The following is a 21541-nucleotide window of genomic DNA, read 5'->3' on the forward strand; positions in this document are numbered from 1 at the left end:
TCTATTTCTCTGGTGCTTCTGTCTCTTTTTCTTTGTCTCTCTAACCCCTCGACCCCCCTCTGCTTCACATTATAATCTCTCCATCTTCTCTGTTATCTACCTTTGCATCCTGCTGCACAGCTTGCCTTCATAACATGGGATGTACATGTAAATCCTTTACTATTCTCCACAGATTAAGCCGCAACGCAGCATCCCCACCTTTGTTTTCTATCTGTTATCCATACCTCCTTTGATCTCACTATGAATTACCTCTCTCTGGCTGTCTTTCTTCCCATTTTTACCCCCCATACTTGCTACTTTGATTTTTGCTGGCTCTTTGCTGTGTTGTGCTTCGCCCCATCCCTCGTCTGCACTTCCTCCTCCCTTTCAACTAACTTTGTTTCTCGTAGTCTTTTAATCCCTCTCTTCTCCCCCTCAGTTTCTTTTCCTCTTTTAATCCCTCGCTCTCCTCTCTGTCATTCTTTCAGTTTCTCCAGGCTTCCTCTACACTTTCCCTTCATCTTCCTGCTAACCACCCCCCCCCCACTAAAATCTATAAAAAGCCCACTCAGTGTATTAGAACAGTTCAGTTTTTGCTTCCTTTTTCTCTTCTCTATGTCTTTCTTCCACTTCAACCCCCCCCCCCCCCCCCCCCCCCCCCCCCCCCCCCCCCCCCACATTATAACAGTATGTATATTGTATATACATCATCACGCCCTCGGAGTTGTCCCAGATCTGAATGGGGCCCCTGGGGGACCACACCTCCTAACAGCCTAATGAATTCAGGGCCCAACATGAATATTTCAAACTCTGCCTTGTTCCTGTTTACTTAATGACAGAGCTAATTCAAATGGCTCCATTGATTAAAAATTTATTTTATTTGTTAGATGCTTGCCTTTTATTTATTTCCACCGCTGCCTACATAAACAGCCGGAGTGTGTATGTGAATGTGAATGTATGTGTGTGTGTTTGTGTTTGTGAGGCTGTTTGCGGGGCGTGGAGATAGTTGCCGACAAGCGGAGGGGTTGCCTCATGCTTCTCGCCATCCCTTCTGAGTGGGTAACATGTGTTGTGCGACGTGAAAGAGCACATGTGCACGAGTTTGTACGTGGTGTGTCTGCGAGTGTTTGCATGGCCTAATTTTCACATTGTTTAGATTTTCCCATCTTTCCTCTAGAGGCCTCACTATCACAGCAGAACAACTTCCTTTATCACAGAGAGATAACACAGGAACCACACTGCTCTAATGCATTCAGACCTCCTTTACTGCATCTTTTCTTGCCTCCTAATTTATTCGAATGATTGCTGCTGTTCCATGTTTTCACCCTGCTGTCTCTGTAGCTCCTTCCCTCCCTGTTTTCTCTCCTATACACTTTGTTTTATCCTGGTAAATCAAGCCCCTGTTTATTCTTCACATCTATTTTGGTGTGTTTGTCTTTTCGGTCAGCGCCCAGTCCACAAGACTGTGCTTTCACTTTAAAGGCGCCAGTCCTGATGGGAATGATTAACACTTCACTTTATCTGTGTGTCTCCAAGCTTTTGTCAGAGTTTTTTTTATTTTTAATTTTTTGATTTTGCGAGCAAGGACAATGTGTTTGTGTGTGGGCAGGTGCACACGTATGCTCTGCCCACAGATCCCAAGTGACGGCTGATCACAAGCCTTCTGCTTCAACGCATGTCTTCCTTTAAGTCCTGTGTTCTTCATCTCCCCACTGATCTCCCCCTGTCCGACTCTCCGCGTGCACCTCCTCTCTGATCCTCCTCTTCGTGTCGTTTACACTCTCCATCTCGTTTGCTCCTCTCTACTCTCTATCCTTCATACCTCTTCCAGGTGTCGAGAAAGAAATCTCTCTTTCTTTTGATTTTTATTCCCCCCCACCCACCCACCCCTTCGCTCATCTAATCTTGTCACAAGGCCCTGGCAAGTGAGGAAGGGAAAAGGAGCGTGTGGAAAATGGAAAACGGGGTCTTTATTCATGTAGTTCTCTCTTTTCTTCTTCTTATTTCGCCAGAAGGGCGAGTTTGTCGCACATATCTGAGAGGGGAAAAAGAAAGAAAAAAAAAACGCGGCGGAGGAGTGGGAGATGGTACAGAACAGCGGGGAACAGAGAGGAAGACAGAGTCGGAGAGTGATTCTTTTTTGAAGGGTTGTCAGGCCGTGTCGCGTCAGAGAAAAGAAAGGGACAAGAGGAGAGGGGAAGAATGCGGAGGTGTCAAATCTGTTTATCTCCCTAAAGAAAGTGACAGTCGTTTACCAGCTAACAATCCATTCTGGCTGCTGCACTCCTCTCTCTGACTCGCTAGCCTCTGCCTCTTATTCTGTCTTTCACTCCATTTCCCTCCCTCCCTCCCCTCTTCCCTAGAGCGTGCTTTCAGAAGCGGCCTTGCCAATTTACTGTAACTCTCCATCATCTTTTCTCTCTTTTCCTCGTTTTCCTTTTTCATCTCCCTGCATTTCCTGTCTCAATCAAATATACATGGGCTTTCGTGGGCCCTCCCTTTCTTTCCCTCTTTTCTCTCAAACATTCTCTCATGTTTTCTTCCACCACTGTCACAGCATTTTATCTTGACATTTCAAAACCGCAGCGCTCTCCCTCCAACAAAAATGTCTCAATTGTACACATGCTGCTGGGCTTATTCATATGTTTGAGTGTGTGTATGTGTGTGTGTTACCCTGCCATTATTCAAGAATGTGTGTAGGTCTTCCATTTCATGAAGTATTCTGATGCCCTGAGGCGATGCTCAGAATCACACCATTCATATTGTCTGTTGTCAACTTTGACAACAATCACTTTGTGTGTGTGCATGTGTGCGTATTTGTGTGTGTTTAGGTGTGGACACACCGTCTCCAGATTGCTCATGTGTGGACAAGGATAAATAATTGATTATGCTGGAAGTATAGCCACCATTGTCTCCAACATGACGTGTGATGGATGCTGTGCCGGGGGCCCGGTGTGTGTGTGTGTATTTGTGTGCATATGTGTATGTGAGCTCTTTCAAAGAGTAATTATCACTGGAAGGTTGCTGCCCTATTGGCAAATGCCAAATGTTTTGTTCTGCTCTGCTCCAGGTTAATTGGCTGATTGAAGTACAAGACTCGTACTAATGCTTTATTGTGCTGTAATGTGTGAGTGTGAGTGTGGGTGTGAGTCATTTCCTGTGGTTATACCATGTTAGAAAAAAAAGAGACACTGTGCTAAAACTAGGAAAAGCCATGTCAGAGGTGATAATGAGGGCAAATCCTGTTACATGTGTGCAGACACACTGAATATTCTTAAAGGATAATTTAAGTTTATTCTTCTTTTGCAGTTTTTATCACACATCATGAACCCATAATTTGAGATACTGCCCCAAGGCCAACGGTTTAGGGCTGGGGTGTCAGGGTTACAATTAGCCAAACAGTAGACTGAATAGGCACCAGAACTTATTCATTACGTCCTCCATCAAGAAATTTAATAATAACAAGTAGGGTTACAATATTTGGGTTATTACGAAAGCCAATATTGTTTTTATTCTTATATTTATATCTGGTTTTATTAGAAGAACTATTGTCTTCTATCACAGTTTATTGCTAAACCAGGTTTTATTGTTGTAATCACTGTTTTTATCACCCTGCCTCACATTCAGCAACATTCAACATGTGATCCTAGGCACATTTTTATATAGGTTCGTAGGTATGATTTAAGTGCTTGTACACTTGTGCATTGTGATGTTGTTGTGTTATGAGATACAGTGGCTCCCAAGCTACTGTGGGACAATAAAGTTTTCCTTTCCTTTCCTTTCCTTTCCTTCTTTGAATATGGTGACATTGCTTCAATGAAGTATGATGGTGCAAGAAACAGAGACATTCAGATGATCAAACAGGTTGTAAACAAGCCTTAAACCTGAAGTAAGTGCACCTGAGATACTGGATCAAATGTATGTTGCCTCTACTACATTCACTCTGGGTGATCTGGGTGAATTTTACTGTTCACCTTTGTTTCTCTTTAAAGTAGGAGGCTAAGATCTGGCTGCTCGTGTGTCAGAATTCTTCTTTTTTTTAATTTTCAGGTCCCGCTAATTAACTTGGTGAGTAGTGTTGTCTTTGCCAGTAGAAACAATGGTCAAAGTTTCCAACCAGACATATCCTTTAAGAACAAAATCAAATATTTCCTGAAAAAAGTGACACACGGACACACTTGGCTCTGAGGGCTCTTTGTTAGAGAGCACCACAGTGGACCTGAGCATTGGAAACTCTGCAGGCAACAATGTTATGAGGCTGAAATGTCACTTATGCATGAAAAGAATCCATGAAAATCTCTGGACATGTGCGTGCATGTGCATTGTGTGTATGTCTATGTGTGTGTGTAAGAGTGGGACAAATGAAGATAAAGCGTGCCCTTTCAAGTCTATATGTTTGAGTGTGTGTGTGTGTGTGTGTGTGTGTGTGTGTGTGTGTAAGCCTGTGGATCAGAGCGCTAGTTAAATGAAAGGGGTAATGCTATAGCTTTGTCAAAGCAACGAGGGGCCTAACTCAGCATTAGTCCGACTGATCTCCATTTGTTCCACCCGCGTAGAGAGAGTCGGAGGCAGAGTGAGAGAGTGAGAAAAAGAGGGAAACAGAGAGGCAGAGGGAGCGTGATGAATTACATAACCATTTGGGAGTTGGGATGGGACAGAAAGGTTGGAAAGGGGAGAGAGACGATGCAGGAAAGCACACAGACAAAGACAAACTGTGACAACTACGGCAGCTAAATTTGAAAATACTGTTTATTTGTGAAAAAATTACACGTCCGTACATAATTTTCATGAATATCTTCCATCTACAATGAAAGCTGTAAAAGCTAAGTTTTCCCTCTCCACATTAAGACTGGATTTACTCTTCCATGTAAAGATCACTGCGGCTGCTATGCAGTGATTGATGTTGTGGATAGCTGCAGGTTGCACCAGCTCACAGAGGAGCCGATGTGGACAATTCCCAAATGTCAGCACTATGTACGAATATGAGCGGCATGCGCTATGATTGGTTGATCTAAATATCTAAATCCTGTCCTGAAAAGAACACAGAGTAATTCCGTGCAAAGACACAACAACGCAAATGTCCCCTGTGTATGTTAACTTGTGTACAGCTCAGAGAATGACATTCCAGACTTCAAGCAAAATGCAAAAGTTTTCATTTGTGAAAAAGTTTCACCTGAGTGTGGAGGGACAGACAAAACAAAGAGAAAAAGCGGCATTTTTTTTTTTTTTTGTAATGTAGATGGCTTAGTGTGGACATACTCTGAAAAAAGGGAACAAGTCATCTTGAGAGACAGAAAATGATGGAGAAGAAGAGATAGAGAGGGGAGCAGAGAACTTTGGAGATCTCTGGTATCATTCCCCCTCCTCTTTCTCTCTCTCTCCACCATCGCAGTCCTTTGATCTGAGCTCATGCCAAATTTAGAGATGTGGTTTAGCCCTAACCTTTCGTCATCTCTCTCTCTCTCTCTCTCTCTCTCTCTCTCTCTCTCTCTCTCTCTCTCTCTCTCCTTTCTCTCTGTCATACATAGGCGCACACACATACACACTGATAACTCTCTTTCTCTCTGTTTCTCTCTCTCTCTCTCTCTCTCCCTCTCTCTCTCACACACACACACAGACACACAAACTGCACAAATCCATGCATTCACATGGCTTCATGCTGTTATAATTTGGGTTCCGCGTGAGTGGGTGCATGACGATGACAGCTAGAGGATGGCATGAAAGAGCTGCCATCCAGTCATCGGGGTTGAGACAAGCTCACAGACCCAAAACCCCTGACTATCTGCCTAACCAGCACCACATCACATTATAACCAAGTCTCAAAAGTCTAACACTGACGCCTTGGGCTTTTTTCTAGATGTAATTATCATACACTAGAAATCTCGCTCCTGCTCTCACCGTGTCACTGAAATGGATCCTTTGAAAAATTACCCATTTATTTTTTCTTTTCAACAGTCACTCGACTCAAAGACTGTAATCTGTTTTCTGGAATGAATGCATGAAAGGTAGTTATTACAAAATGAAAAAGGGCTTATGATGTTATCAACAGACAAAAGTTATCACAGTAAGGGGAAATTAAAAAAAATGGAGGTGTTGAAAAACCGAGATACAAATAAAAAGTACACACAAAAAAAACCAACAAAAAACTTAATGACAGTCCATCAAAAGACACACAGAAGACAGAGAAGGCTCTTCAGATGCAAAAAGAGAAGAGATAGTGAGGGAAAGGTAGTAAGATTTTCATGCACCTTTGTTTTGATTGGTCTTTTTGCATGTTTGCAGGCATATTTCATATCTAAGTGTACATGGTTTGTAAGATGTGCTAATGATTGTCCGATGACTGAAATGATCACCTTTCATTCATGTATTTTTCACTTCTTGTCACCGCTTGTGTATGAAATGATGCAGGGCCGTCTTTAGCATTGAGAGGTTTTTGTGAAGGCCTGATACTAATTGTTGTTAGGCTTGGAGTGCATCTCAAACCTTGCTGAATTGCTAGTGTTTGAAATATTTCTGTGGTGAAATATTTTAGTCATCTTTTTGCCTAGGAAGAAGAAAACAATGAGAACAACTGCTGAATATCTGAACACTCACAATGTGCTTCTCCTGCTCTGAGAGAGAGTGTTAACGTTCTGAGTGTCATCTTCAACTGCACAACTTATGTGAAAAATATCCCAAATGTTTTCAATTCAGATTGCCCTTCAATGTGCCTGTGCATTTCTGTTGCTTTTTATTATATTTAACGTTAACCCATTCATGTCCACAATTGAATTTTGTAAATTTCTTTACAGCACTTAAAGTACAAGCTGAACTGAGCACAAACTATTGAATTTTTTCTAGTGGGTCAGAGTTTCTCTTAACATCCTTTTTTTATTCTTTAGTCACAGGAGTTTTTTTTTTTTTTTTTTTTGATTTTCCTCTACAACAATGGGTTCGGCTCTTCATGATTTTTCATATTCTTGATTCTTACAACATAGATTCATAAAGAAAAACTGATCATCTGTTGCTTTCTCTTGGTCCACTATTTACATTGTGCAGACCTTAGAGACATTTTTTTCAATATGAGTAAAATGATTAGTTTATGTAATGTAAAGTTTATGTGACTAACAACTAAATAAATAAAGTAAATGGCTGAACCTTAAAACTATTTGGAGTTATATCTAATACTATTGGATTCAAAAGAACTTCAGTTTTAATAATATGTGATTGGAACCTGTGCACCTGATATTTAGCATGTCAAAAAGTTTAACTTATTCTTATGATTTTTTATGCATTTTTAAAAGAAAAATAATTTGTCTACCAGTCAAGCTTTAATGAATATGTCAAATCAGCATTATTCAGCAGTAAACAGAAGAAAAGACAAAGGTCCTTGACTAGATACAAACCACAGTCATGATCATATGACAATTGACCAGTACACCTCAGCACATCTGTGAAATCATTTTTGAAGGAAACTCATTCCAAGTCCACTATAAACAAAACATGTTCTGAACATTTGTCAAATTAAAGCTAAATGAAATAAAACACTGGGGAAAAGCAAACTCTAAACACACGAACAAATTAACTTAAATTGAAAGTTTGAAAAGCTGTATCGTATTTGCAAATGAAAAATCCCAGATTCTAATACCGCCACAGTGCAGCACATATTGTATTAAATGCAATGTTACATTTGAAGGCCTCAGAGGTAGTGTAAGGATTTTAAAAGTCTCTTTGAGATGAAAATCTCCTTTTCCAAGAGAGATCTGGTCAAGAGGGCCAACGAACAACATAAATAGGTTAAAGCAACTGTCACATTACTTTAAAAAGAGTATAGATGATATCCAGCTCAGATTACTTTCTAAAACTGTCAAAATAAGCAAAAATAGATAAATGTAAAGGCATAGACTTTGGCCAAATGTGCTATTGTTAAGAGCTTTTTAAAAGTGGTTTCCTTTAATTTACTAAAAGTAAATCCCTCTGACAGTTTCAAGCCTTTTTATAAATTGTTCCTCAAGGAGTATTAAGTAAGTTTTTTTTTTTTTTTTTTTTTTTGCCCAACTCCATCCTAACTCAGGGAGATATAAATGTCTGCCTGATCTGGGAGTCAAACCAGCGACCCCCCTCACATTCACCAGGCACCATCTCAAGAGACGATCTCAGAGTTTCAGAACCGCAGGCGAGAAGATACTAATCCTGTCCTAATCCTACTGCGACCTTTAAAATCTTTAAACTGAAGTAGGCAAGGGTGCATTTAAGGAACCTGGACCGGAAAAGCTCACAGAAGAAAAGTTAAGGGTTGGCTGGCTGTAATGGGCTGATATGGTGTGTTTATGTTGCACCTGTGTAACCATGTTACATCCACCCTGACCTTGCTGCTGGCGGGCTTCCAATTTGAGTCGGTGGCCCACGGCGAGAGTGTGTGAGGAGAGAGGCAGCGGCGTCGAATCTGAGAATAGTTTTCAGAGTCAGGTTGTTGGTGGTGCACAGTCTGAGCCCGAGGGGGTCAAGCATTAGCTGTGGTTGCGGGGTGTATAGAAACATTTTGTGTGTCTATGTGCAGAGCATGTGTTTATGTGATCATGGATGAGCGGTCTGTTCATGTCCAATTTACTGTGTGATGCTGCCGGGTTGCGCGGTGTGTTATCTGAACCTGAGGGTTCAAGCAGTGGTTGAATAACGAGTAGGCTTTGTGTGTATGGGACCACCGTGTACATTTTTATACATGGTATCAGCTTGCATCTGTTAAGCTCGTTGGCAATGTTGTGTGTGTCGTGTGTGTGCAGTTGTTTTCTCTCGCTGTGACAGGTGAGAGGTCAGGACATGATAGAACGAGGGAGGGAGAGCGACAGAGAAGCAGTGGGGGAGCACCGTGAGAAGGTCATGTCTGCCAGCACTTTCTAATGAGACGTGGCACCTGCCAGCGGGTGGGGGGGAGAAAGAAAGGGAGACGGGAGTGTCTCCAGAAGGTTTTCTGTTTGATTCCTTTATTTTGTTAGAATTATTCAAATCTTGAACATCATCATCATCATCTACCAGAGAGGGGCAGTGAAAATAAGAAGAAGGAGAAGAAGAAGAAGAAGAAGAAGAAATCAGTGGCACAGTTGCAGATGTTGAAAAAATGGCTCAAGGCTAGAAGTTGATTGAGAGAGCGAGGAGGGGAAAAATGAAATGATGAGAGCAGAGTATAATGAGAGGGAGAGAGAGGGAGAAAAAGATTGATCAGTGGCAGAATGAGAAAAGAAAGATGAAAAGATGAGAATGAAGATGAAGAGGCATGTAAACGAGTGATCTCTTTCAGGCGCAAACAGAATGAAAGCAAATGAGATAACCTGAGGAGCAAAAACACAAGAGGCAGAAGAGTGGGATTAAATGACGAAAGTGAGTCAAATGAAGCCAGAAAGAAGTGGAGGAGAGCCTGACTCGGGAAGGAGGAGTTGAAAGACACAAGAGTGATAAAATTACAAGTTTAGAGCTTTGGTATAAAGCATCTCTCTCTTCGTCTGACAGTTACTTCTTCACTAAGCCTATTCAGCCTCTGCCTGCCCGTTGTGGGTCAAGTGATGTTGACCTGAATCCTAAGTACCTTGTAGCACCTCTGGACCCATCTCACAAAGTCATTCATTAACAGGCACACTGAGAGCCCAGGGGTGACTGAGAGTGATTGGATGCCCTCGGCTAAGTATTCATATACTGGAGCTTCATAGCTCTGAAGCACGGTAGCTAAAAGTTTTTCAGAAAAAATAAGATCCTTGTGGAAAGATACCACAGTTTGCAGGGTTAGTGCAAATCTCCGAGCTGAGGAGTGAGGTCTTTCAAGCCGGCAGGGTCAAACATCAGTTTGGACATTGATTGTTGGTACAATAGTGTGTTTTCAGCTGCTGAGTAAGCACTTCTGAGGCAGCACAGTCAGCCAGTGGTAGCACAAAGATTCATGATGCTGATTCTCAGATGTCTTGTGCAGCCTTGTGGGCGGAGGCACAGGTAAGTGTAAACTGGAGAAGTGCTGACTGAGAGCAGATAAAAAAATGTTCAAGAGAGTTTTTAGTGAATGCTGGAATTGCCGGAGTTGTAGAAAAACCTGCAGCGGGTGACAGCAACGCTAATACCAACACGGCTTAACTTGTATTTTGTCATCTAAACCAGACTGCTGTGTGAACGCTCAGCTTAGATAATGGCATAAGGAAATTTTAGGCTACATTACATCCTGTGTATTGCAATTAGCACACCACTTCTATTACCTTCTATTACACAATCCCAACAAAAATTGAAACGGTGGATAAAAAGCTTGGCGGATTGTGAGCCAGAATGAGGGGCCGGCCATTAACAGGTGTTTATTTAAATAAGCTGAGAGAACTATACACTTACTCTACAAAGCAAAAAAAAGTGGAATAATATCACAGCGTAATGAAGGGGATAATTGTAGTAATGATATGGTGCGTTTGTGCCCATGAAGCTATTTACCTGACTGCATAGTAACACCAGCTTACTTTAATGCAAACAAAATTACAGTGAACACTTAAAATGCCGTGCAAATGAGGATAATTTGTAACCACTTGTTAGATGACGTAAATGCAAGCAACCATGCAGGTTGTATTTGTATAATTGGAGTACGGTGGTATTATTTTAAAATTCACATACAGTAGGCAGCCTTAACATCGAGCCATTGAGACAGGGTGAAGTTTCGTACACTACACACGCTCATCTTTTTTTAGCGTCAAAAGCCCTCAGCCCACCTCCTCCTTCCCCGTCTCCTCCATTAATTACCGTTTCCATTCTCTCCTCTGCCTCCCACCTCTCGTCACTCCATCAAGAGGTAAAAATATCACACCATAAGACCTCCTCACCCTGACTAACCCCCCCCCCCCACACACACACACATACATGCACACACCTTCATCCCATCGTTTCGCTCATCCATACATCTTGCCTCATTTCCTCCTCGCTCCACTCACATCTGCCCACTTCACTTCCACATCAGCGTCACGTTTCTATTTTTTATTATTATTTTTTTTGCTCTTATCTTTCCATCTATCTACCCCTCCGGAATAGCTGTCTCTCCATCTTTTTCCTCGCCATTACTCTATTCGTTTACCCCCCAGCCTCCCTCATCTCTCACTCTCCCTTTATCCACTCGTCTCTTTTTCTGCAGCGCTGCCTCCTCTTTCTCTTTTTGTCAGTAGAATGGAAGATAAAGATCTTTAATTAATCAATCCACATACTGTTGCCGACACTGTCTCTCTGTCTTATGTCTCTGGCTCTGCTGCCAGAAGAAAAAAAATGACCTTTACCCCTTTTCTATAATGCATCTTCACTCTAAGAATACAAGAATATTATTTCTCCATATTCTGTGAGGTCAGTGTGGCTCTGACATTTGTCAGCTTGACTGAGCCTTCACACAGGAAGTAGGGTTAAGGGTTAGGGTTAAGGGTTAGGTTAGGGTTACTCATGTTATGAATCTCAATGAAAAAAATAGTTGATGTCTTTTGTGAAATCTCTTTTTACATCAGGTTCATTAGAAGTGCTTGAAATAAGGCTTCCGTCTTTTTTATTTTCAGTTTTTATTGATTTGTGCGATTTAATTATTTCATGTCAGGTTTGGCAGTCGCTATTAAAAGTCTCTTTATCCGGAAATTCAGCTTTTAATTTGAAGACTTGATAATGTTGATATAGCAGGGTGACCACTGCTCCACCTGACCAGTTCTCTCTCTCTGGCCAGGAGCAGAAAGTATCAGCACAGCCAAGGGATGGAAAAGTTTTCCCCACACTCAGATCTATGCAGTGTTTTCACTGTAGGGTCAGGGTTAGATGATTTGATGATGACATGAGTCCTTGAGCCTGGTGCTCCACAGTCCTGATCAGTAATCCACCCATGAGCAGCAACTGTCTGCTACACACCAACTTTACTCTTAATGCATACCAGAGATTTTCAAAGTCAGACGCTGTGGGACCCCCTCAGATAAAACTGAGTTGGCAGCATTAAAAGTATGCTGAATTATCTACCAGTAGTTGCTGTTTGCAGTTTACTCATGAATGTGCTGATAATTGTCAGAGCCTTACTTTAACACTGAGGAAAACTTAAAAACGTGATTATTCTCTGGGAAGTTTTGGGTTTATTGTTTATATGATTTCTAAGTGGATTTAAGGACATTAATTGGCACCAAACCAGTGGGTTGAACGATAATAACTATCATCCCGTTGTTTTCAGAACGTGTCACTTTCACCTCAAGCAGGGTGACTTGTCTTGCACTTTGAAAAACTCTTCTTTATGCGATACTAACTGAAGTGAGGAATTTACGGATGACTGGAAAGCTTCCTGCTTGGCACTGATTATCTTTCACTGTATTGCACCAGACAAAAAAAATCCTGCTTGAGTTTTGCCTATTTTCAGCAAATTTGTTGCACCCAGAGCAAAAATAACATGTCTGCCTTGCTCTGTTGGCCTCCTTCCATCAGATTATACTTGGATGTTTTGAAATTTGGCAAACTAGGTGCACTTTGAACAAGAGCCTTGATCAGATGCCTAAAATGTAAATGTGTCTCTCTGTGTGTCTCTCTCTGATTTACAGCAGATACACAACACCATATTGTTCCTTTCCTTGCCTGCTGGCGTCATAGTTGCTTGCCCTTTCCCTTCTGTACAATCTCATGCCTACTGTTCCTTGTCGTGAGAACGGAGCTGTGAGCACACACGCACACACATTCACACAGATGTTTACACATTACACCATCACACATACAGACTCACTGTGAGCCATGATTGTCTTCTGCAGACAATAAGAGCAAAGTGTGACCTCTTGCAGCATCTCTGTGTCTCACACTGTCGCTCTGTAATCCCTCATCTCTCCTCATCTACACCTGCCTCTCTTCACACTTCTCGCCTCCACTGTTCCTGTATTGTTCCGCTCCCTATCCCTACAGTTGATTTCTTTGTTTGCACTCTTTTCTTTTTCTGGTCTGTTTTCTTGTTGTTTCTTCCCCTCCCTCCCTCTTTCTTCTTCTCTTCATTGCTCCTTGTTTTTGGCTTTTCTCATGTTGTTGTTTTGTCTCTCCCTTTTTCTTATTCTTACACTCTCTAGTTTTCAATTGTGGGGTTTTCTCTCCCCATTTTCCAACCATCTTGACTTGATAGCTAGATCACCATTCACCATCCCTCTCTCTTTTCTTGTCTTTGTCCCTTTCATCTCCCGACGCCTTTTACACGATCCACTCTTGGCTGTGTGTTTACCTTCCCAATTAAATTATATGAATCAAAATTGTGTTAATTACTTTTCCTTTACTACCAAGCATAGAAAATGACTTCATGTTACAAGGGCATATTTCACTTGTGTAACAAAAACCCAAGACACTCGGGCTATACTGTATGCCTAAATGGATAAACACTAATTAAATAGTGTAATTAAAAGACACTGCAAAGTCGGGGAGATGGTCATGCACAATTTACCACAGCTCAGCATTCCACAAAACCCCACACTGATGTGAATCATTTTATTTAGTATATCACTGACAGTTTTCAGTTGATGCAACTTATCGTAGAGAAGCTCATCACTGGCTAAATTCAAATTAGTCATATCATTTACAGCAAATGTTTGGGTTTGCTGTAATTTGTTGCTAATCTTCGAAAATTATATTATCGGCTATTATAAATACTGTAGATGCTCAAATTTCCCTTTTTCTGATCTTTTGGCTAAAAAGCTGAAGTAGACTTCATTCTTGAATCGTTACTGTTATTCTGCTCATGAAGTTGACGTTTTGTGACTGAAAGCTCCAGAACAGCTGCTAAATGGACCTTGTGGTGGCACCCAGTGAGTGGTAATGACGCTAAACCTCACCAAACCTTACTTTTTACGGTAAAATGAGTTGAAATGAGTTGGAAAGCAGGGGTAATCCACATGAACTAACAGGCTAACTATGCACAGCACAGACACAACCACAGTGTGGTGTTGTGAGGCGAAACTGCAAACCACAATGATGCATCACCTACTGTAGAGTTGTGCATCTTCATAGTTTAGTTTCATGGGGGTTTTAGAAATACCATCTCCAAAAAGTGACTTCCCTGATCTACACATGTGCATTTTAAGAAATTTGGAGATCCAAAAATTAGACGTCAATAGCTATAAAGTCATGCCAGTGGGCAGTAGCATAACTGATCTGTCAGGCAGTAATGCATGATAATCAGGTTAAATGTTGCAATGAATAATCCATACAACATCCTGGAAATCTGGATTTGAATTATAGGATTGTGTCTTAAACAGTACATTAACACAAGCAAAATATGTCTTTCACAGTAATATATTTATACAATAATACTACATTACGCCATTATAATTATTCTGGGTTTGTGTTGAGCCTACAGCTTCCATTCTAATATATATCTCTTTAGTAATTCAGCTACATTGTTTGAATGTGATCAGGTCAGTTAGTTTTTTCTCTCTTTCATTTTCTCTCAGTCTCTTCATCTTGTATCTCTCCTCTTACCTACGCTCAGCTTTCATTGATGCAGTCTTTTCATTTTTGTCTGTGTCAGTTAAGAAAGTAATCACAAGGTCAATCGATATTTATATGCAAATGCTACCGGCCTCCGCTGGGAAAATCTTGCAATGAAAATAAAACCATAAAGGGCTCCTTCATTTTAACGTGCGTTTCAATGCTTTACACAAAAAGGAATGAACGAATATGAATGAATGATTTGAAGGAATAGCATTTCAACTTTCACTGAGAGTTTCCTCAGTCTGACATTGGATGGATGGAATAATGTTATCTAGCTAGCTAGTTAATTCAAGTGAAACTAACTGGCCAGCAAATAATACACACCTTAGAAAGGCCCAGACCAAGGTGGCCTCAATGGTGGGTATGTTTGACATTTGCCTGATAGTCAGAGTAATGCAGAATGTATATGACAGTACAAAAAACCTTTGATTGCTTCACTGAGATCTTGATCCACTTGCCCGACAAGCAAAGAAAAAATTATCCTAACTGTCTGAACTGTGAAAGAGATTGCAAAGAATTTCCCACAATGCACTTAAATGAAATGCCCAGTAAGAACTAAAAAGACAGTCACAGCAGAGGTGAATTTTCTCTTCCTCCGAACCTTGAGCCAGTGTCAATCAGTGCACTCCCCTCTCTACTACAATAAATGGCTTTTCAAATGTGAATATTTTTGAATGTCTTATTTCACCAACAGCTCAACAAAATGTATTGGCTGCCAGTGTGTGAAACAATGAATGTCAGAATGGAGGCGTAGCGTATATTAAAAATGTGGACTTCATGTTTAATGCATCAATCTGTGATTAATTATCCCTTCTGAGGTTGTGACGTGTTGAAATAGATTTGGCAGACTGTGACTACACCTCCTCTCCAACGACTGCTGCAATAGAGTTTCTGAATATTATGGTAAAAGAGCAAAATAAATGGTACATTTGCACACGGGCAGCAAGTTTATTTTTGCATTATATTTATAAGAAAGGAGTAGAAGTTGTCTCTCTCCAGTGTCTCCCTTTGTTTTGCTGTATATCTCACATTTCTGCTGCCTTCCGTACCCCTTTTCCTCAGCTCGCTCTTTCTCTCTCTCTGCATGTGTGCCCACTGTCTGTGGCAAGAGAGAATTATTTGAAAGATTAATTGCAGCCTACTGTACTGTGGTTACTGTCGGCAGCCCCACTGGACCATACAGAAAGAAAGAGAGAGAGAGATAGGGAGAAAAATCAACAAGGGAGCTGTTAACAGACTGGGATTGAGAGTGAAAAAAGAAAATAAGAGGTGGCCTACGAGACGGGAGGAGACAGAAGGAATACAGAGGCAGAGGGAGAGATGTAGAGAGGGAAAGGGGTGGGGTGGGGGGGGGGGGCGGGGGGTGAGAGGTGGGGACAGCAAGAAAGGGAGGGGTCGGATGAGAGTCAGTGCAGAAAATGGAATTGGAGGCTACTGTAGCGTTACTCTATCTAGATGGGAAAAAAAGGATATAGGTGGATTCAACACTGTGTGCAAGAGACAGGCTTAGGCAGTGAGTTATATGCTTGTGTGATGAGTTTGTGGGCCCCCCGTGTGTATGTACTTGCATGTTCTTCTTGCATCTGTGTGTGAATGTGTGTCCTGGTGAGTGTGTTATCATTGCACTTCTCTGAGGGGAGGCGGCACTGAGTAGCTCGCAGATATGACTTGATGTAGTCACACACTGAAAATCTCAGCATGGACAATGTGAGCATCAGACGTACGCTTGTTATGTAGACTAAGCCAATCTGTCCTTCTCTTTAATTTAAGATGGTCTCAAATGAAAGAAGCACACGCACATCAATATCCACTTCACACCTGTGAAGAATTATGCTTAGTTTACTTATAAAAACCTGGACCCAAGTACACTCCCAGTGTGATTAGATTGCTCAGTGTTAATGGTCTGAGAATTACTTCGCGATTTAGAATATTTTCACAAATCCCACTTAGCTCGTTCCCTCTCTCTTTTTTTTTGTTTTGCACTTTGACTCTGTACAATAAAAGCAAAAATTATACATCCAGTAATAGTATCAGTAATAGCAGTGATACTAAAATATATGGCGTTGCAATTTGCATACTGCTTAACACAGGGCACAACTGTATCTGTCAATGTCCTCAAGGATCCTCCCGGCACTGCCTCGTCAATTACTTTGCTGCTCAATAACCACTGGCAGACTCAAGTACAACAGTAAATGAGATTCTTACATAATACGACATGGGCCAATAATGACTTTGGAAGCACACTGCGTGCATTAAGTTTGGTGGCCAGGTATTGCTCTTGTGCAGTTAAAATCCGATACTTAGTGCGTGCAGGCGAATTCTTTCATCAACACAGCACTAATAAAGTTATGCAATGCTGTTCATACCATATGTCTCAGTTTTGGCCCACTGATATCACTTAAAGCATCATCAGCATAATCAGCATCATCATTTAACATCTTCTGGTTGCCAGCTTCGGAGCACATGAGACATTTTGATCAGTTTAACATATTTCTTCTTGGCATTTTGCCGTACACCTCCAGGCTTTTTCAGGAGGTTGTAACCCTGGCACTCCCTGTCCCTGGGCAGATTTATTTTTATTATGCTCGGATAGTAGGGACGTGGGCATATACAGGGAATGGACATAGCCATATCAATACCTGTAAAATAATGTTTCTACCACTTTTTTTCCAATTGTTGTGAACAGATATGCTTTGAGCCCATCAAGACCAATCCAATCTGATACAATGCATTAAAAAAATGGAACAGCCGTATGCTGCTAACCCTGTATGGATGTGATATGATTGCTGTCATTGTTGTATGGCGTGGCTCAGCTTAAACCCTTTGTAAAACATGAGCAAATACATGAATGCTATAGAATTTCTCTTTTTACAGTGGAATCTGTTTATAATGATCAAGAAGCTTGTGACATAAACATTCTATACAAATGCTGTTTCAATAATTTGCTTATTGTAATCAAGTAGGCTGCTTACAGTGTTCATTTTCTTTCTTTTCATACTTGAAGAATAGAGTGGCAATGATTGGCTTAGAAGCATCATGTGACCAAAGGCTAGTGAAGCTGTGTCAGTTAAAACACAAACACTGAAAAGTAATAATATTTTATATTTTATAGGTTTTAGGTATTAGTGACCTTGACCAACAGCTAATGTTACGCTATCAGTTCTTCTTCGCCGCTCTGTAACAGTAGCCGCCAGCGGCTGTACAGCACAACTTCCTTTGTAGGCTACTGTTAGAGCGGCAAAGACGAATTGATTTCCAGGAAAACTGCTGTTTTATCTGGGTGTGAAACTATAAGTTTATAAGTTTCACAATACATTACATGATTTTGGATCGGTGCATAGACTCATGTAGTCGATGATTCCCAACCCAGGATTTTAGGCAGTCTTGAGGCATTTCCGATACTAGCATCAGAATCAGAACAACTGTAGTTGTTGGGCATCAATACCATCGGCAACATAATCCACCAGATACTTTTTGACTGAGCTGTGGGCAAACATGTCTGACAAACACATTCCCTCCTGTAAGATACTGGTACTGTGTACAGATACAGACTTTACAAACAGCACTGAGGTGTTGATCAGAACACGCTGCTCTCTCTGCCTCCTCTGCATCCTGTGCCCACAGGACAGATGCAGGAAGGAAAAGGCCTTATTGATTATCTTTACAGGTTGAAAGTTTGAGGTTCATCCACAGTTGAGGAAGCCTCTGCATGTCTTCATCTAACAACTTAACATATGCATAGCTTTTTTTTCTTCCTCTTTCTCACAAACCAAACTAACACAAACTGCTCAACGACATATTTCCTGGATAGTGTTTTCGTCCATTTAATAAATATTTCTTGTTCCTCTGAAATTGTAACATAAATCCTGGTTGTTTTCTGACCTTCTCGTGCTCTAGAGATGTAAATAAAATCTCTTTTGTCCCAGCGATGTGATTTCCTAAACTTGTCTTAATCCATATTTAGAAAAAACTTTTGGTGACATTAGCTAACTTCAACCACTGTCAGCTTTTTAAGAGGTGGCTTTACAGTAAAGGTATTCTGCTTCCTTTCACACTAAAATGTTTTTGTTTGTTTGTTGTGTAGCACAGGATGAAAGTGTTAAATTTATACCAAAAGTAACATTTGCTTATTGTGGCAAATGCACAAAGCAGAACGACGAGGAAAACAACAGGGCTCCTGCTGTGACAATTTGAGTGACGGCTGGCAAATAGTGATACATAAAGCAATAGTACGCTCTGCAGATTGCTGTGCTGTCGAAAATTCAGGTGTAGTGGGCCGCTACAACTGAACAAATGTGGCGGAAACATTGAAATATAAGCAATCCAGTGCACTGACCGTGTAATAAATATGAAGCCTGTATTGTTTGATCTCTATTGAGACTGTGTCAGAGCAATGTTCATTCAACTCCATTTTTGAGGCTTTCTTGTTCTTGTGTCTGTGCATTATATTTGGCAGCATCATGGACATGTGCATGTCACAGGTTCAAATCATCCAAAAAGGTAATAACAATTATTGCATTATATTTCATGTGTATGTGCCATTAGCAGTCTGACGCATAGAGATAAAGCAAAACCACACAGACGGACAACAGTTGGTTCGTCTTAGCGAGTCATGTTGGTCACTTTATAAAGCTGTTACATTCAGCCCACACACTGGGCAGGCCACCAGGATTAATCATTCGTCAGTCTGTCCACAGGGTATGTGTATATGTATGTGTGGGAGTTTATGTATATATGTCTATTTTAATGTCTTTGTGCCTATTTAACCATACTGGGAACTTTTGATTGTTTATGACATGTGTGTTTGTGTGTGTGTGTGTGTGTGTGTGTGTGTGTGTGCAAATGTCTTTATCTGCATTTGTGTGCATGCATATAGTATGAGTGTTTTCATGTCTGTGTCAGACTGTCTCTGTGCCTGTCTGTGTGTGTCCTTTGAAATGTGCAGAGGGGGTTGTCTGTCATTGTGCATCAGTCAGCCTTCCTGTCACGAACGTCAGACTGTGGAGCAAAGGAGGGAGGAGCAGGAGAAGAGATGGAGAAAAGGACGGATGGGAACAGGAGGAGAAAGAGAGACAGTGAGGCAGTTGTAGGAGAGGAGCTTGAATTAGGCAATTGTTTCAGGGAGACAGTTTGCGTGTTTGTACGTGTATGTTCTTGAAGTTTAACCTCGCGCTGATCAGCGTGACAACAAACACACACACAGAGACAACTTTTGAGAATTTTTACATGCTGGTAGAGGAGAATTTTGCACATCACACGGAGGAGAAAAAAGTCTAGACCAAATAAAATCTTGTGCAAAAAAAAGATCTGTTCATTAATTATCAAGTTCACAAGTACACCTTAAGTGAGACTGAGGCTCAAGTGAGGGCACAGAAATTTGTCTGTTCATAAATAATAGAATACACATGCACACAAAGCGAGACGCACACACACACACACACAGAAATCCCAGCCAGACAGGAGTCAAACATCCTTTTAGAGATAGTTGGATTCACACAAATGCAGTAATGAGCTCTTCAAGCCTTGCCAACACACAGACTGGCTCTCCCATGTGTATTCACCCAACTCAAACATTAACAGGCTAAAAGATTAAGTGCACACACACACACACACATGTATAACACCCCCCCCCCCCCCGTCGCTCTCTCTCCTTCAAACTGTCTTTCTTTCTCACCCACACAGAGAGATGAGCGCACACACACACACACACACACACACACACACACACACACACACACACACACACACACACACACACACGGGCTGCTAAGCATCCCAATGTAGCTCCAATGAAGTGTCAACTGTACTTTAATTAGGCTTGAATGCCATGGCTGGGTGTGCTGCTTTATATCTGTGCAAGTGTTCCTCATCCCTAGCCGTGTATGTGCGCATGTGTGTGTGTGTTCAGTCAACTATCCCTGTCTCTGTGACCACCATAGATGTATGAGCCGGCCCTCGTCTTTCAGTCCCTTGGTCTTACGCGCTGTGGGACTTCACAGCATGACAAACCATCAAACTCTCACCCAGACGCCACCCTGCAGGCCAGAGAGAATCACAACTAAATTATATCCACACTTGGGCCGGCAAAATCTTTTATTCTTCATTTTGGCCTGGTTTCCACCATAAGCTGGCTTTTTCACAGCCAAAAAACTGAGGAAAAGTACTCTCCAGTGTGGATAAATCCAAATAATGCCAGTCTCAGCTTTTCGTGTGATCAGGGGAAATTTAGCCTGATGTAATCCTGCTTAGACATGTTTGAGAGCTATATGGTAGAGAAGTTAAGGACAGGACTTTCTGTCACCTTCAACATTCTCTGCAATCACTCACTTTAAAGGTCAACATATCCTGTCTCACAGTAAAGTATTTATTCTCTTTTTATCTTGATTTCTTTGTCTTCTCCATCACACAGCAAAATAGTGATCTGATGGATGGCTCAGTGCAGTAGACCAGGAGTTACATTCAATGGTCTTGATCAAATAAAAATTTTTTTTTTTTGGCTTGTTAGGTTGTTTGACAGCAGAAAAAATGATGTAAATGAAAGCGGCTAAATTGTAGGTTTGAAACACAGATCAGGTGACTGTGGAGCACAGGAGATGATAGCTGAGACTCTTCTGCCGGCCAAAAAGGAGGAGGAAGAAGAAGACATTCAGCTGTATTATTATTGCTTTGGTTTTAAGTGTGAATGGAAATCCTTACAACCTGAAAACACTAATATGTGGACATATATTCCTTGTGCATGTCACCAGCTTTTTCACATTAAGCCGGCTTAGTGTGGATATAGTCTGAAAACAAAAACAAAACCAAAAAGGAGTAGACAAAAAAAAGCAAATTTGTGCCAGTGTGAGTCCCCTGTTTGTGTCTACTGTGTATGACATTTGTGACAAATGTGTGCCCGTGGGATGGTTGTTTATGTGTGTGTTTGTATATTTGCACCTGATTGTGTGTGCCCTTATCTACATATAACCTACGCTGGTGATGGGAAGCAATCAATTGTCCAACTAGCCGATTAGAGACAGAGCAGCGCAGAGAAAGGATATGTGTGTGTTGGTGGTTGTAGCAGTGATGGGATCCTCTCTGTTAATTTGTGTTGGATTAT

At 41.3% G+C, this 21541-nt stretch overlaps 2 protein-coding genes across 13 annotated transcripts in view; both read left to right on the forward strand.

Moving 5' to 3' along the window:
- rps19 (ribosomal protein S19) overlaps positions 1-21541 on the forward strand; it is a 249818-nt gene that overhangs the window by 139212 nt on the left and 89065 nt on the right. The window contains exon 1 of one of the 11 annotated variants that reach the window (XM_071468623.1): positions 12185-12189. The exons of the other annotated variants lie outside the window; for them this stretch is intronic. The gene's annotated coding sequence lies outside the window, so the exon portion shown is untranslated. Of the gene's footprint in view, positions 1-12184; positions 12190-21541 lie in introns of those variants that run through there. 11 annotated transcript variants of the gene reach the window in all.
- Positions 1-21541, forward strand: part of cadm4 (cell adhesion molecule 4) — a 144438-nt gene that overhangs the window by 46406 nt on the left and 76491 nt on the right. The window lies entirely within an intron of this gene.

Source organism: Trachinotus anak, unplaced genomic scaffold (assembly GCF_046630095.1).
Source record: "Trachinotus anak isolate AG129_WGS33_773 ecotype Australia unplaced genomic scaffold, CSIRO_AGI_Tana_v1 ptg000032l, whole genome shotgun sequence".
NCBI classification, from domain to species: Eukaryota; Metazoa; Chordata; class Actinopteri; order Carangiformes; family Carangidae; genus Trachinotus; species Trachinotus anak.